At 40.9% G+C, this 18,203-nt stretch overlaps 1 non-coding gene and 1 pseudogene across 1 annotated transcript; one reads left to right on the top strand and one right to left on the bottom strand.

The window, feature by feature from the left end:
- Positions 1 to 1,110: 1,110 nt before the first annotated feature.
- LOC120257777 lies at positions 1,111 to 1,209 on the bottom strand (annotated as a pseudogene).
- A 14,993-nt stretch (positions 1,210 to 16,202) lies between these two features.
- Positions 16,203 to 16,309, top strand: LOC120257711. The gene has a single exon (XR_005535800.1). It is a non-coding gene; the product is annotated as a small nucleolar RNA R71 (small nucleolar RNA).
- The last annotated feature ends 1,894 nt before the right edge of the window (positions 16,310 to 18,203 follow it).

The following is an 18,203-nucleotide window of genomic DNA, read 5'->3' as shown; positions in this document are numbered from 1 at the left end:
TTTGCTATGCTTGATTGTAAAACTTTGAGAGGATAACTATCTTTTTATGCCCCGAATTATGAATTTTGACTTTTAATGTTTTGATTTTAGTGATATTGATTCTTGAGTTTCCTTGTGATCTCCCTTTTGTTCATACTGTTATCCTACTTTGTGTTGATTGCCTTGATGCTTGTATGTTGCTAGCTTAATGTGGGGATTGTTGATAGTCGTGTATGTGTTGATGTTTCATTGCTAGTTTTCACATTAGGCTGCCATTGCATTTTAAGTTGCTATTCAACCCTAGATTGGCTTGCTGTCTAGAGAGTAATCTTTGCTCATCTAGCTAGGGTACACATTAGGGAAGGGGTTGAGTCCACTCCATGCCTTTGAGCAGGGACATATGTTTGCAAACTTTCCACAGGTATTTACTGGTCCAAGAGGAGCTCTTGAATCATTGCCTAGTCATTGCATGTGTCAAGGGGATTAATCTGGGGTATTGTCCTGTTTATTACTGTTCTTTCAACCCAAAACCTTCCCTTTTCTCTTCTTTTTATTATTTTATTCTTTAGTAGTGCTAATTACACCATCTCTAATCTTTGAATTCGCTAGATATTAGGAAACAAACAACTATCGAGAGCTATTCCAGTCTATGTGGATTTGACTACCCGAGCCCATTGGGTAAACTTTACTACTTCATATGACCAGTGCACTTGCGGATACGCAAGGTCGTATCAAGTTTTTTGCACTATTGCTGGGGATTAGCAACTCTTGAGAAAGTTTTATTATCTAGTAATATAGCCATTTTCCTTTACTTTAGTCTATTTTGCTTTCATTTATTTTTATTTTGTTTTTGATTCATGTTACTAAATTGGTTTGCAGGTGTTCTTGCATGACTAGAGGAAGTTCCTTTTCTCCACTTGTGAGTCTTGATCCGGAGTTAGAGAGAACATTTCATAGAAGGTTATGACAAGTCAATCTCAGAGATATAGGTTCAGTGGAAATTAGTATTGAGGTTGATCAGAATGAACCAATAGCAGGATTCAGCAAAGAAGTATTTCAGACTATGCTAGGCCAAATTTGGAAAGAGCAGGATCTAGTATTGTTCGCCCTCAAGTGATGGTGAATAACTTTAAGTTGAAGCCTAATTTCAGATTTCGACAGATGAAGTTCGAAACCTTGTATGAAGCATGGGAAAGGTACAAGGATTTGTTGAGAAAATGTCCACAATATGGAATGGTAGAATGGATACAAATTCAGATTTTCTACAATGGTTTAAATTTAGCCACCAAGTAGATATGAGATGCAACAGCTGCGGGTTCCCTTTGCAGTAAATAACCAACTGAAGCATACACTCTCATTAATGATATAGCATTGAATGACCATTAGTGGAGCTCATAAAGGACCAAGCCTATGATGGTTGCAGGAATTTATGAAGTTGATGCACATACTACCCTAGTAGCACAAGTGAAACCTATTTCCAAAAGGTTGGATGCAATGCAAGTCCAACCTCAAGCACCTGTGATGACTTGTGAGGCATGGGGTGGTCAAGTAGGACCGATTATTCAACTTGTTAAGGGACCTTCAAGCATAGAGCAAGTAGATTATGTGGGGCAGAGTAACAGATTTGAGAACAACCCTTATAGCAACACTTACAATCCAGGTCGGACAAATCATCTGAACTTTTCTTAGAGCCAACTGGGGCAAGGGTCATAAGGATAGTTCAAGCCATCACAACCTTAACACGCACCTTCCCGACCACTATATCAAGAGGAAAAGGGACCATCACTTGAAACCTTGTTAGTAAAGTACATCCAAGTAAATTATATTCATCTAATGGGACATAATGAATTGATGAGGAATGAACAAGCATCACTGTAGAATTTGGAGCATCAAGTAGCACAAATTGCTAAGACTCTTGTTGAATGACCTCTAGGTTCATTGCCTAGAAATACAGAGTTTAATCCCTGCCAATCCCTTAAGGCAGTGACTTTAAGAAGCAGAAGGGAATTGATTTCTACCCTTACCCAAGTGTATGAGAAAGAAGTTTCTGAACTAGAGGTAGTAATTGTGAAAGATACATCTACAAAGGGTAGTGTTGAGCAAGGTGAGAATGAGGAAGTCAAGGAGCAAAAGCAAGATTCCTAGTTTCTAACCTAAGCTACCTTATCTGGCTAAGATGAAGAAAGATCAACAAGATGAGCAATTTAAGAAATTCCTTGAGATGTTTAAGACCCTGCACATCAATGTCCCATTCATTGAGGCTCTTGCTCAAATGCCTCATTATACTAAGTTCCTCAAAGAATTGTCGGTGAACAAGAAGAAGCTAGAAGAGGTATCCACTATTACTTTGAGCGAGGAATATTCCACCACCATCTCAGATAACATTCTAAGAAGGAGAAAGATCCGGGAAGATTTATCATCCCAGGTACTATTGGGGGAATGCTTGATGAGAAAGCACTTGCCGACCTATGGGCAAGTATCAACTTTATGGCTTAGAAGATTTTTCAAAAGTTGGGGCTTGGTGGGCTTAAGTGGACAAAGATAAATCTTCAACTTGCTAATTGTTCTGTTCATCATTCTATGGGCATTATTTAAGTTGTGGTAGTTAAGGTGGACCGATTTATTTTTCCAGAGGATTTTGTCATTTTGGATTTGGATGACAAGGCTGAGGTTCCTTTAATTTTGTGGTGACCATTCTTGGTAGCATCATAAGAATTAATCAATGTCAAAGATGGTAGAATGGTATTAAGAGTGGGTGATGAAGAAGTGGTGTTCAAGTTGTCAAATGCAATGCATCATTCTATGGATTCTGACGACACGTGTTATGCTATTAATGTGATTGATGACTATGTTTCTGAATTTCTGCAGGATACGTGGATGAAGGATAATTTATTTGAATTGCTTAATGATGAAGAACCACCGGATGACTTAGAGGAGAAAAATCACCACCAAGTTAGCATGAGAGCATTTAAGGGAGAGCTTAAGTTGATTGATCATAAGCCCTATTTAGACAAAAAACTGTGGAAGCATTATGCAACAACTACCAAGTTGAAGAGTCCACCGAACTCTCCAAGGGCTTGTGATTTAGCTTCGATATTAAATGAAGGTGAAATCTTTTTTATTGGAACATTAATACCTTACTGCTTTGCACAGCCTACAGGAAATTGGGAGGAAATATCATTCCATGACCTCTTGATGCGTTATTCACAAGTGTATGGGTCACGCACAAATAATACAGTGGTACCTCATGAGGGGTAAGGTCATCGAACCACAAGGACTAGACTTAAAGTACTACTTCTTTTCCTAATCTCTAGTTAGACAAAGATTGGGTTGGTTTAACGAAGAAAAATAAAACAAGTAAAGGAATGAACAGGTGGAATTTTCAGGCGAGCTAGGATCGAGAATTCAACAACAAGAGAGAAATGCCCCAGGATGATTCCTATGAGCTGTAGTATGATAACTTTCTTCTATTGCCTACCAAATACATCCTACAGTTCTTGTGTGTGCTTAAAAGCAATGCCACATTTATGGTTCTCAAATACATCAAGTTTTGCTAAGGTAACTGTGGGTTTCATACACATCGAGTTTTGCAATCACACAAGGAAACTACAACTATGGCAATCAACACACCAAGTTTTACCTAAGAACCTGTGCAAATCAAACACATCAAGTTATGCAACACAAGATTTATCACAAGAAACCAATAGAATTCTATAGACAATTAAAAGCGAGTATTAAAATCATACAAAGCATCATTGTTCAACATCCCAGGGCACCATGGACGGTTAGCCCCTCAAGGATGGGTACAGCTTTGAAGGAATAAATAAAGAGCTAAGGAAAAAAGACATGACACCCTCCTTCTCAAGATAATCTTCCAAGTTGAGCTTCCTTTATGCTAACTCACTTCCCTTGTACATCCAACTCATCCTTGATCCCCTTAGAGGGTGTGGTGACGCTTGATCTTTGCCCTCATCCATGTTCTCCTAGTGGACAAGAAAATCCCCTAACAAAGGTCGGGGTGAAGCCCTAGAAATCTGGAGTTAAAAGGCTGATTTCAAGCTCAACATGGTCTAAGCATGGTCGTGCTTGGACTGTGTTTCTCGTTGAGATTCTGAGTGAATCGGCTGAGTGCTCACTTCGGAAAATCAGGGAAAGGAGCACGGTCATGCTCCGCTCGTGCGTAGCCTGTGTACGACCATGCTAGGAGCATCCCGAGCGTGCTTCCCTTGAAGGGTAGAAACTGTCTCCAGACTGAGAAAATTCAGGGAAGGAGCACGGTCATGTTGAGACCGTGCTTGGCCTGAAAGCACCCCTTGCTTAAATTATCTCTAAGTTATCTCCAGGCTAAAATAATCAGGGGATAGAGCGCGACCGTGCTTTGCCCGTGTGTAACTTGAGCACTAAGCAAAATCTTCATTATTTGCTTGTTTAATCCCCGATTTCACTCCAAATTACTTCGAGCCCCTGAGTCCTGCACAAAGGGCAAATATACCCAAGAATAGTATCGAATATACACAAAAGTATGCTAAAGGACAAATAAAAGAATGAATTGAGGGTACATAAATATGACATGAAATGCACTCATCACCCCCCTTTAGTGTTATAAGGTACGTCAAGTTTGTGACGTTAAACTAAGCGCTCCTTCGGTGGCAACCCAAGCGCCTTTCTTTCTGTTTTTCGAGTTTTCTCTTGTCAGTGTGTTTTCTTTTGCTTCCATTTTGCATTTAGTCATTTGTTGCTTTTGGACTCAATCTTCTATTCAAGTTGGGCATTTTGGGCTCTCAAGTATTTGTGTGTTTGATCCAAGGCTTCATTTTCAAGGTCAGTGGATGTTAGTGAGTATTTTTGTAAAATGTTACAACTGCTCAATTTATCCTAGGTTAGCACGGTCATGCTGGTGGCTGTGAGTTTACTGGAGTTGCAAAATTTTTAATTTCGTCGGTAAGAACGGGAGTACTTGTGCCGGTGCTGCTGACCATGCTTGTACGAGCATGGTTTGGCTGCCCCTTACAGGGTCATGCGTGGGTTTTTAGAGCTCAAAAATTTTCCCTGTAAAAAGCACAACCCTAAGCAAGGTCTTAAGCATGACCGTGTGCTTTTAGGGTATTTTTTTCAAGGATTCAACATAGTAGTAAGCATGACCGTGCTGATTCTGGGGTGCTTAGGCGTGACGATTCCCTTTCCATATCTGCCTTTTTATTTTAAGTCACTAGTGTGCTTGAAGACTTTTGCTTCCTCTTCCCAAGTTTTCCACTTGCATTCTTAGCCTGATCTTGTGCTTTTGTTGAGTTTTTGGTCAGATTTTTTCACAGCATTCCCTCACCCTATTCCTTTCTCCTCTTCGAGCATCAGGTATATATCCTCCCCTGTTCAAGACCTCATTTTGTGATAATGGCATGTAAAATCTCTTGTATGTTGTGTTTTTCATGCTTTGCAAGCCTTGAAAGTGTATGAATCAGGTTGTATTCAAGAAAATCTTGCATTATTCAACCAGTATTCTATTCAGGAAGAAAGCTGAGTATGGCTGTGCTTCGCATTAAGCACGATCATGCTCAGCTATGCCCTAGTCTATTTCCAGGCAAGCATGTCCGTGTAAGAGTTGCAAGCAAGAGTGTGTTCCTTCCCAGTCAGCACACCCTTGTTATTCATTCAACATGACCATAATGACCGTATTTCTCTTGAATTTTCATATGTTACAAAAGTTTTGTGCAAGTTCATGCTAAGGAAGAAGTTATTGACATCAGGGCCTGCGCCTAAAAGGGCATGCCTATGTTTGGTGTACTAGCCCATCAGCTATGATACACTCCACTTTACACCAAGCTGATCAGAGAGTCCTGCGAGATTGACTGGCAGGTAATACATGATGTGGAACTCGACGATGAGGTCTAGGGATTACTGAGAGGTCAAAGCTTGGCATTAGCTCTTCGAATCACCGACACCACATATAGAGACTTGACGTTAGAGTTCTTAGGGACATTTGAGCTTGAGCAGGGGATGATTAGTTTCCATAGAGCTATCACTATATAGTTTTAGGTATTTGGCACAATGTATCACATGAGCCTGACCCTAATTTTTATTCCATCTAGAACTCTATGACGAGGAGTTTACTCGTACAGCTAAATATGCTGCTATATTGATTGAGAGGCCAGTGGGAGAGTCCCTTGAGTCTTGTTAGCAGTGTTTGAGCATCTCTCTTGGGTATAATCTTTGCCAATAGAAGGCGACCTACTTTTTATCCCATGTCCTTAGGCATATCCATTACTTGTTGTGCCACTCTTTGACAGAGCATGATGATAGCACTGGAGTTGTGAGCCGAGCATAATTTTGACTACCTGCTCAGCATGGCAACATGGTTGACAGGTTCCACTTACACCTAGGGTATGAGATCACCCTTGCGATGCATCATAATGAAATTGATAATAGGGTGGGAGTCATATTCGCTACACCCTATATCTCCCAGCTCATTCGAGGGATGGGACTTCGAGGGGGGGTTAGTGGTATGAGGATTGGGTATGGTAGCGACCCAATCATCCTCGACACATTCCGGACAATGAGGATGGTTCAAGCTGTTCGCACTACACACCTAAGGCCATTGATTATGAGTCTGATTGAGCAGTATTTGACTATTCATCTTTTATTGCAGTTTTATTTTTCCGTTAGACTTTGTATTTCTGCTTCTATTTAGACTTGTACTTTATTTTATATAGTTAGCAAGGAGAGTCCCGTGCTAAACTATTTATCTTGCTATTTTAGTCTTTTATTTTAGTTTATTTTCTTTTGTATTGAGCTTCATGTTGTATCTTTCTTGCTTCACAGGATGTATGCCATATCTGGAAAGAGTGTGTTTTTCATGTTGAGAGAGACCTCATCACTTTCCTTGTCTAGGGAAGCCCTAATAACTCCACTCAGTTTTCTTTATTTTCTTTTTTCATTTAGTGTGTGCTTGCATATTGTGCGTTGAGGACAATGTAATGTCCATGTGTGTGTGTGTGTGTGTGTGTGTGTGGGGAAGGGGGGGGAGGGGCTTATCTTTGTATTCATTATGATGATGCATGACTTAGGATGATCTATGACTTATTATTAGGGATTCACAAGACTAGGGGTGACGTTAGAGCTAGTGTACATTGTTGTGCTAAGCGTTGTTTCACCCATGCTTTGGAAACCCTCTCTAGTTCACTTTTCATCTTAGTTGTGGGTTTACTTGTATCCGAGGAAATATTATAGTTTATAGACCAGTTTCCTTGTGAAAAAAAATAAACTTGTGTTTCCTTGTCGTTATCAGAAAGTCAAATTCAAATGAATACCCCACCGATGGTTGTAAATAGTTTGTGGAAAAGATGGTAGAAAGAGCTATCTCCTTTTGAAGTGTGAAAGCCACCCTTGAGTGGTTGGATCTTGGGCTTTACCATTGTTCACCTGATGACCTACCGTGTGAAAGGGAAACCTCTATGAAGCTAATACCAATTAAGTTTAGTTAGAAATAAGGTCTGTTGAACTAGTTTTCTTCTCCAAGGAACATGGGGCACATTCCTAGGGTGAACACACATACACATGGAGAGTACGGAGTATTGGGTGAATCTATTTCTTAAGGAATCAACTGTTTACATACTAGTCTCTAATGTTCCCTTGTTGTTTTTGATTTCCCTATGTTGTATGAGATTCAAGTGTAAGGAAATATCGCAAAATTATGTAATACCATCATAGGCATGAGGAAATATGTATATATATATATATATATAATTGCGATATAATCTAATTATTTTAATGAACACCATAATTTAATTAAAAGTCCTAGAAAATTACCTCTCAATGATTGAAAGTCTTTCCTTTGATGTGCCGAATTTGTCTCTCGGATTGTTGTAGATCTTCTAGAGCCGAAACGATAGTCCCACGCCTCTAGACCCCTGAATTAAGAAACCATCTCCTCTTCTTCTTTAAATAGTGGCCAGGGTTGGATAGGAAGAGAGAGCTTTGGGATTATTCTCACTTGAGAATTAATTGATTGATTCTAGGGTTAGAGAGGAGTCATTTTTATAGAGACTTCATAAAATATGATAAACATTATTCAATTATGAGTCCTATTCAAAATATAAACCTTAAGAATATGATAAACATTATTTAATTATGATGTCATATTCAAAATATGAACCTTCATAATATGATAAATATTATCATAGAAGTTCTATTAGAAATATGAGTCTTAATGTAACTCAAACCACTTTTGTCATTGACTCGTTATAATTTTGATTATCTATATGGCTCCATCGAATTTAAAGCAAAATTTAAACTTAAGACAAAAACCCTAGACTAATATATAATTTCACTCATCCCATGAAGTGAAATTGTAAATTGACAATTTTACCCCTCCACTCAAAAACAAAATTTATTCTTTATCCCTTTAAGTGTGACTCCCTAGGTTAGTTCCACTTGGTAATGGGAGGATACCAAAGAATGTGGGTGACACCTAGCCAGCCCCGTGGCCCCACGTTGTAACCCAATTGATCACGAATGAGTAAATCATTACGAACCTTTCCGATTATGATTACCATATGTGTACAAACCTTTTTGTTCTTGTATCACCAATCCTAGTGATGCATTTATGACATATGCTCCTACTATTCGATAGTGTTCAACTAACTCTCTTTGTTAAAGTATATTTGAGTGTATAAGTGACAAATGTCCTTTTGCGTGTGAACCGCAAGTGCACGGGTTTGTCGAAGTGATAATACCCTGGTGAGTGGGTAGTCGTATCCACAGGGAATAGTGATCAGAAACACAAAGATTGCTATTTAACTAGAATGAAAATGAATCTATAGTGGTGTGAACAATATCAATATGAAAAGAAATAAAAGAACAAGAAAGAGAGACACTATACAAAATAAGAGGAAAGGCAATCGATAGAAAGTGGGGCACCCGGACATTGCTCCCCTTGGGACTATTGCTTCAAGTGCAAAACCAACTATTTTGTCTCCTAATTGATGCTTAATGAGTAGTGGAAATTCTAAAATACACGGTTCCAAACCTAAGGTCAACCGTGACTAACCCTACACTATGCTTTGGCGGGGAAATCGCGCAGTCTCAACACCTCACACTGTGCAAAGTTGCTTAAAGCTCTAGGGACTCCAAGTGATAAAACCTATTCCCTAACATAGATCTAACACTTTGGTCCAGGCGAAAGACCTCTAGTCACAATTAAGCCCCAGATACTAAGAATTGCTTCAAGACTTCACTCTGTTACTTGCACAACTAAGCCCCAACGGAGTTCATCTCTTAGCACTTCACTCTATTATGACCGCAAAGAGCTCTTGGAACGTGGAGGTAAGATAAATCACACCGGAGGGAAAAGGGGATGTTCTGCTACCTCTCAACTCACACTCTCGACCCTCTCCAATCTTGCTTTGTCTAACCTTCATGGTGTATCACTCACTCACAAGGATTACCAATGTAGGTTCTCAACCCTAGTGTCACTCTAAGGGAAAACCCATTCAACAAGCATTCGAGATTGGAACTCAATTAAAAACATCAATTAAAGAAACATAATAGAAAAGTCAAAGAAACAATATTATCCTAGGGTTTACATGTCCAAGTATCCACTAGTGTTTCAGCTCTCCATGGAGCAAGATATAAACAATAATGAAATCGAAAGTAAAAGGATACAATCTATAAGTAAAACCCCCATGGTATTCATGTCGATGGTCTTGTGGAGTGGCCGCGTCTTCTCCAAAGGTTCCCTCGTCAAGCCTAGGGCACACCTCGCCGAATTGATGCCGATGAAATCTACCCCAATAACTCTCTTCCGAAGGAAAGTGGTGTTGAAAGCCGTAGAATCACTACAAAAGCCTTCCCAAAGCCCCTCTAAACCCTAGTCGCAAGCACCTCCAAATATGGTGAAGAGATGGGCAAAAGATGGGAAAAAGATCCCCCAAACGGGCTAAAGTCGCAGCTTTAAATAGGCTTGAATCAGGCATCCACATGACTGCTACATGAACGGGCACATGAACTGCTACATAAACGGGCAACATGAATAGTACTCTCAAAAATACTCCTGAATCCACACTTTTCATCAAGGCAACATGAACGGGCACACGTCCATGTGGTAGATCGTGCTGCATCTTCAATATACACACATTTGACGACAATCTTGCTAGCGTTGCACAAGTCAGAACACATGAGTCTGACTGTCTTTATGCCCCTCCAATTTTCATATTCCCTTTAACACAACGCAGGGTGGCACACACTCACATGTCTTTGAGCACAACTTGTATCTTCACGTGTGTTCACTTCAAGATTTCATCAACAAATTGTATTCGCAATCTACTTTGGTTTCTTTTTTCCATACTTGTCTCCATAAGCCTACATGCACAAAAGATCACAAATACACATGTATTAGTGATAAAATCTGAGAAAAGTAATGCTCATTATAAGAAAGGAATACTTCATATTACTAATACACAAGCACTTATCAAATTTTCCCATACTTAAGATTTTGCTTGTCCTTAAGAAAAAATAAAACATTGAAGTATAGAAGAAGGAAATATTGAAAGTGCTTGGCCTTAGGTTCACCAGAGCATGCAAGGGAAGCATTCTACAAGTAAGGGGAATTTCAACACCAAATACGAAAGTCAATGCTCTAGCTAAAAACTCGAATCAAAAAGTATAACAAACCCAAAATCATGTAAGTGTGTGTAAACTCACTCAAGTCAACACAGTGTATACTCCTCAAAGTTCTAAGTAAAAGCGACTTATTTATTTACAAAACAGAGCAAAGAGATGGTAGTAGCTTCACACATCCTCTAAGGTAGCCAGCCCTTTCTGAAACGGCTGCTAAGGTGGCTTTCACACTTTCGAGGTGGTAGCTATTTCTACCGGGGTAGTAGCTTTCACTCATCCCATGAGATAACTCTTTCTCTCATTAGGCATAACTAGTATCTGACTTATGACAATAGCTTCATACTTCATAGGAGGTAGCTCTTTCCACCCCAAATGCACAACCGAAACAAGTACATATTTTTCATTTTTATAGTAAAATTAACACAAGAAAGAAAACTAACTAGTCCCTTAAACATTGAACTTGAGTTTCCAAAAAGGTTTAATGAGCGAGTAGTGCAACAAGTGTCAATCGATCAAAAATTCCTAAAAATTCAAGTAAAAACTAGAGCATGAGAACATTCAATGTTAAAAATTCTCCAAACTTATGAATACAACCATTACAACTAAGGTGATCCGCCATTGGCTACGTGAGCATTTTCAGTCAAAACTTAGGTCAAGAACATGTGTAACGTGAACTCCCCCCCCCCCACCACACACACACACTTAAGATGTACATTGCCCTCAATGTACACATGCAAGCACAATAAAAAGTACAACACTCAAAAGCATATGTGAAGGTTGGTAATTGAAACAATACTGCCCTGAACACCTAATGGTACGTTTGATTAGCTATGTTCCTTGAGAAATGAGTTCCAATGGGTTATGGACCACACACGATCATGTGAATATCACTTTGACCGTGTCCATGACTAGTCCTCAAATTCCATACTCACAAGACCATCTGCACGTATACACAAGGGGGTTCAGTGAAGCTCAATAAAAGCAAAATAAACTCGAGTATACAAATATAAAGCAATAAAATACAACTCGAGACAACGAAAATAAAAAATTAACTTAGAAGGAAAATCCTTTCTGAGTGATACAAGTCCAAACTGAATGCAAAAATAAAATACGAAACATAAATGCAAAGAAAATAAAGGACGCATCAAGTGTCATTGTCTGGTGCTATCTGCTCTACTACTGGAGATGATGCTGTAACCGGTGGATCGACTGGTGATGGTGGTGCCTGAGGGGTCCAGGGTCTCATCACGAATGGGGATGTCATGTCTCGCTCGAGAATCTGCAATAAGATGTCAAGATACGCCATAACCTCCTGATGGTTCGCGGCCTATAGCGCACAAACCTCGGCTAGGTCACTCTGTAGCACCGCTACAGCACTCTCGAGCCTCTCAAAATGATCAAGGGCTCGAGGTAGAGAGAAGATGCACACTGGAGATGGCTCCTATGCTGTGGAAGGTGCCTCTGTCTCTATATGCATCCGATGGGGTTCCTGTACCGGTTGAGACCCCCCTGCTGCATCGCCCTCGGGCTTTGCTGTCTCTGGTGGGGGCATATTAAGCATATAAACTCCGTCTCTATACCTTCTGATCATCCCCATGAGTCTCATCGTCTCTAGTCCGAGGGGCGCTAGTGCAACCGTCTTCTCAGCCCCACGAATAGTGTCCAACATCCAGATGATAAGTTTAGTAATGTATGGGCCGGAGAAGAGGATACTGATCTTGGCATACTATCCCTGGTGCTGTAAGTACTCTGCCAGGATGTGTGCCAAGTGGAGTCACACGCTCTGAACCATCGAATAAAGGTACAACAGCTCCTACCGGCTCAGGACGCCGGTACTGTCACCACGGCCGTTCACCAACCTGCTCAGAATGTCATGAATGTAACGATATGCAGGTCAAGAAAAACACATGGCCTTGAACACCCCCGGCTTATATTGACCACGGCCACATAATACTCGATATGCACGCTGAGGAGCCAAGCTACTGAGGTAATTTGTAGGAAGCTGCTCGTACTCCTCTGTGGCAGTAAAATAATCATCATATAATCCCGATCGAATCAACTATGTAGCGCTCATACTATAGTGATGCCCGAATGCTCTGAACTGTATGGCATCAATACTGTCAAATCCCAAATATGATCGATCGAACTCGCATGATGATAGCACCTCGAGTGTCAGTAAAAGAATGGCAAGCTCACGAATAGATAACAATCTGCGCCAATTGCCTACAGTAAGAAGCTCTTCAAGCTCATCAGCTATGTCGTCGACAAGTTGAATCTCTCTCAAAGCACCTACATGTGGAAGACATGTCTCTCCAAAATTCAGCTTCGTCAACCTCTCAAAACGAGCCTGGTGCTCGGGAATCATGAACTCCAAATGATCTTGCACAAGTGAGGACTTTCGGCGACACTTGCCAACTTTCTTATTCAATCTTGGGCCATACCTGCAAGATTTAAAAAGAAATTGATCAAATTTACTGAAGAAATCAATGTTGCAGAAATCCACACAGTCGTGTGGAAATTCCACACGCCCGTGTGGATCCACAGGGTGTGAAAACAGCACGACCACTATGCAATTCTCTCAAAAATACATCACAAATTCGCTCTAAAATATTTCTAAACTATACATCCATCATTTTAACATGAAAAAAAAGCAAAAATTACCAGTTTAATCAAAATAAATCAAGATAGGTTAAGGAAAGAAGGAATGAGGGTTTACCGATAAGATGAAGATGAAAAACTTGAAAATGGCTAGAAAACTCGAGTGAAATCCCTCTAAAATGGTGGTGAGAGGTTGGGAGAGTGTGAGGATGTGTTCTCTGAGTGTTTGGGAATGAAAAGATGAAAATGCACAAGAGATTTATAAAGAAGAATCTCGGCATTTTGAGTTATGTACATTCACACGGGCGTGTGGAAATTACCCACGCTCGTGTGACTCCACAAGAGATCTTCACAGAGGCACTCACATGCCCCTGTGTGCTCTTGGGATAGCACACTTTGCCTATGAACACATCCACATGGGCGGGTGGAAATTTAACACGCCCGTGTGCTTGACCCATAAGGACACCTACACACACCTGTGGCTTCTCTGTCCACCCGAGAAATTTCTCTAAGTGTTTCACACGCCGGTGTGAAAATTTCACGGCCGTGGGTCTTCATAAGGGCCACTCACATGGGCACGCATACCCCTCTTTGTCTTCTCGGGATGGAGGAGAACTTCTCTGCAGAGTTTCACACAGTCGTGTGGAAATTACCCACGCCCTTGTGTAATTCACAGGGTCATCCAAAGGGGCAGACACACTCCCCTGTGTCTTCTCAGGATAGAGCTCTGAACTCTGTAGAGAAACACACACCCGTGTGAAAATTCCCCACGGACGTGTGACTGTCACAAGGTCGTTCACAGGGCATTCATACGCCCTGTGTCTTCTCAGGATAGAGAAGTTGAGTTCTAAACAGAAACACATGCCCATGTGGAAATTCCAAATGACCGTGTGTCTTCTCTGGATAGTTCTGAAAAAAATTACAGACTCTGCAAAATTTTTTTGTACACTTATACACATACAGAGCTTGCCTTTGCTATGCAAAATTGACCAGACACCAACACTCAAGCACTTATTCATAAAAGCACTAAACTAAAACCTTGAAAAACAGTAAAGACTTGGGTTGACTCCCAAGAAGCGCTTGTTTAATGACACTAAGCTTGATGCACCTGACCTTACCTCATGGGGGTCATAGATGAAGGTTTCCCTCTTACCCATAACCTGAAAGCATGATGAACATAATCTTTTGAAGGTAGAGGGAGAGTTATTGAGTTTGTTACCACGCAAAGGTTCATCACCCTTACTCTGTTCTTGCACATCCCCATTAACCTTGGGGCGTTTCTTGTGACGTCTCCTTGCACGCTTTATCTTTCAGATCATCTTCTTCATGATATCCTCTAGACCAAGTGTCATGATGTCTTCATTCTCCGCTTCTTGGTCTAGCAACCCCTTGTACAGGTCCGGACACATCATTTCTTGCACATATTCATCTATTAGTTTATCGGTAGTATCAAGAAAGTAGAGAGTATCACGAAAGTCTAGAGAATGTCTTATGGCTTCGGCGAGGCGATATGTAAGCTTGTCATCCCCAACTTGTAAAGTCAACTCCCCGTCATCTATATCAATAAGAGCCCTTGGAAGTGCGCAAGAATGGCCTCCTAAGTATCAAAGGAACATCAACATTCTCATCAACATCCAACACTACAAAGTCCATAGGAAATATGTACTTGTAAACCTTCACAAATACGTCTTCGATGATGCCTCTCGGATGTCTCACCGTTCAATCTGCTAATTGAAGTGTCATCCCAGTGGCCTAGGATTTCCTAGGCCTAGCTTTTGGAAGAATGTGTAAGGCATGACGTTGATGCTAGGCCCTGAGTCCACCAATGCCTTCTCTTCACCAAAATTACCAATGTAGCATGGAATGATAAAACTTCCGGGGTCCTTCTTCTTGTTTGGCATATTCTTTTGCAACACTGCCGAACATGAAGCATCTGGAATCACAGATACACTCTCTTCCAACTTCCTCTGTTGGTTAAGAGGTCCTTTAAAAATTTTGCATAGCGAGGCATTTAAGACAATGCCTCCACAAATGGGATGTTGATATGCAAACTGCTTGAATAGACCCAAGAACTTCTTGTATTTCTTATCATTTTGGTCATTCTTCAATCTTGAAGGATAAGGGATTCTTGGTTTGTAGGATGGGATGCCACCTCCTTCTCTTTGGCTTTCTCCTCAACCTCCATGACCTATGGTACTTCAACATTGGTCTTCTCACTCAGAAGCCTACCCTCAACCTCATGACCACTTCTCAAACTGATCGCCTTCACATGTTCTCTTGGATTAGTTTTGGTGTTACTAGGCAAGCTTCCTTGAGTCACTCCGATAACGACTTCACAATTTGCCCTACTTCATTCTCTAGATTGTGCAATGAAGCGGTGTGATTGCGAAGTGTAGCTTCGACCAACTGAAACCTTGTATCTGACAATTGGATAAACTTGGTCAAAGCTTTCTCTAGATTGGTCATCCGGGTCTCCAAGCCTGAAACTCGATTTTTCATGTTCAGGGCTTGTTGTTGTTGTTGGATACCCGGTGGTGCCATTGCCTTTTGTTGCCCTTGACTATTCCATAAAAGATTTGGGTGCCTCCTCCAACCCGGATTGTAGGTGTTTCTATATAAATTGTCTTGGCTTCTCATTGCATTACCCATAAAATCCACTTGTTCTACCAAGGATGTACCACCAATAGAAATCAAGCAATCATATGAAGCATGTCTTCCCCACACCCAGTGCAACTAGTCAAGGCTGCCACTATAGGAGAAGTTAGAGTGTCTAACTTCTTGCTCAATAACTCAACTTGGGCCACTCATGAAGTAACTACAGTGATCTCATGAAGTCCGGCTAACTTTTTTCTATCTCTTGTGGTCCACTGATAACTGTTCATGGCCATTTCTTTAATGAGATGTCGGGCTTCTTCAGGGGTCTTGCTTCCTAAGGTACTTCCTGTAGCATCAAGTAACTATCTTGTGCTTGATTCAATCCATTATAGAAAGTCTGAATAATCATCCACTCGGGGAACCCATGTTAAGGACATTTCCGGAGGAGCCACATGAACCTATCCCATGTCTCAAAAAGAGACTCCAATTCCATTTGCACAAAGAAGAATATTTCATTCCTGAGCTTCGCAGATTTTCCAAGAGGGAAATATCGGGCAAGAAAAGCTTTTACCATCTCTTCCCAAGTAGTAATCGATGGTCTAGGTAATGAATATAGCCACTTCTTTGCTCTTCCCTTCAAGGAAAAAGGGAAGGCCCTCAATCTGATAGCATCATCCGTAACACCATTAATCTTAAGCATGCCGCACACTTCTAAGAAATTCTCGATGTGGTTGTTTGGATCCTCATCGGCCAAACCATTAAACTGTGCCGAATGGTGTATCATTTGGATGAATGCTGGCTTTAGCTCAAAATTCTAAGCCATAATCAGTCGCCGCACAATACTAGATTATGTGCCCAGAACTGCGGGTCTGGCATAATCTGATAGTGTCCTTTGCTGCTCATTCTGTTCTGCCATATTATCTGACTCTTCACCTTCTACCTCAGCTTATTTTGACTGTTCTTGTACAGGTTCTTTTCCTCTTCTACGAAGTGTTCATTCAAGTTCATGATCTTCTTCAACCAATGTCGAAGGGTTCCCTCGGGTCATAACCTGAAGTTGCAACCAAAGAAAGAAAATCAAATCAGAGCGATGGAAGAATAAGAAAGTGTGAAATATAATAAAGGGTGAATAACTAAAATAGCAAAGTGCAAAGTGTTTCTAAAACGCCTATTCCCCAGCAACGCCGCCAAAACCTTGACAAACGCCCTTTTGCCTGTGAACCGCAAGTGCATGGGTTTGTCGAAGTAATAATACCCTGGTGAGTGGGTAGTCGTATCCACAGGGAGTAGTGATTAGAAACAAAATGATTGCTATTTAACTAGAATGAAAATGAATCTATAGTGGTGTGAACAATATCAATATGAAAAGAAATAAAAGAGCAAGAAAGAGAGACGCCATAAAAAATGAGAGGAAAGGCAATCGATAGAAAGTGAGGCACCCGGACATTGCTCCCCCTAGGACTATTGCTTCAAGTGCAAAACCAACTATTATGTCTTCTAACTGATGCTTAATGAGTGGTGGAAATCCTAAAATACATGGTTCCAAACCTATGGTCAACCGTGACTAACCCTACACTATGCCTCGGCGGAGTCGCTTAGTCTCAACACCTGACACTGTGCAAAGTTGCTTAAAGCTCTTGGAACTCCAAGTGATAAACCTTATTCCCTAACATAGATCTAACCCTTTGGTCTAGGCGAAAGACCCCTTAGTTACAATTAAGCCCTAGATACTAAGGATTACTTTAATGCTTCATCTTTTTGCTTGCGCAACTAAGCCCCAGCGGAGTTTGTCTCTTAGCACTTCACTCTATTGTGATCACAAAGAGCTCTTGGATCATGGAGGTAGGATAAATCACACCAGAGGGAAAAGGGGACATTCCGCTACGTCTTGACTCACCCTCTCGACCCTCTCCAATCTTTCTTTGTCTAACCTTCATGGTGTGTCACTCACTCACAAGGATTGCCAATGTAGGCTCTAAACCCTAGTGTCACTCTAATGGAAAACCCATTCAACAAGCATACAAGATTGGAACTCAATTAAAGAGATCAATTAAAGAAACATAATAGAAAGGTCAAAGAAACAATATCATTGTAGGATTTACAAGTCCAAGTACCCACTAGGGGTTTAGCTCTCCATGGAGCAAGATACAATCAATAATGAAATCGAAAATAAAAGCATGCAATTCATAAGTAAAACCCCCTTGGTATTCGTGTCGATGGTCTTGTGGAGTGGCCGCATCTTCTCCAAAAGGTTCCCTCGTCAAGCCTAGGGCACACCTCGCCGAATTGATGCCGACAAAAGCTCCCCCAATAACTCTCTTCCGAAGAAATGCAATGTTGAAAGCCATAGAACCACTCTAAAAGCCTTGCCAAAGCCTCTCTAAACCCTAGCCGTGAGCAACTCAAAAGATGGTGAAGAG

This window comes from Dioscorea cayenensis, chromosome 3 (genome assembly GCF_009730915.1).
Source record: "Dioscorea cayenensis subsp. rotundata cultivar TDr96_F1 chromosome 3, TDr96_F1_v2_PseudoChromosome.rev07_lg8_w22 25.fasta, whole genome shotgun sequence".
In the NCBI taxonomy this organism is placed as follows: domain Eukaryota; kingdom Viridiplantae; phylum Streptophyta; class Magnoliopsida; order Dioscoreales; family Dioscoreaceae; genus Dioscorea; species Dioscorea cayenensis.
The sequence above is the reverse complement of the archived record's forward strand: the minus strand, read 5'-3'. Positions and strand labels throughout refer to the sequence as shown.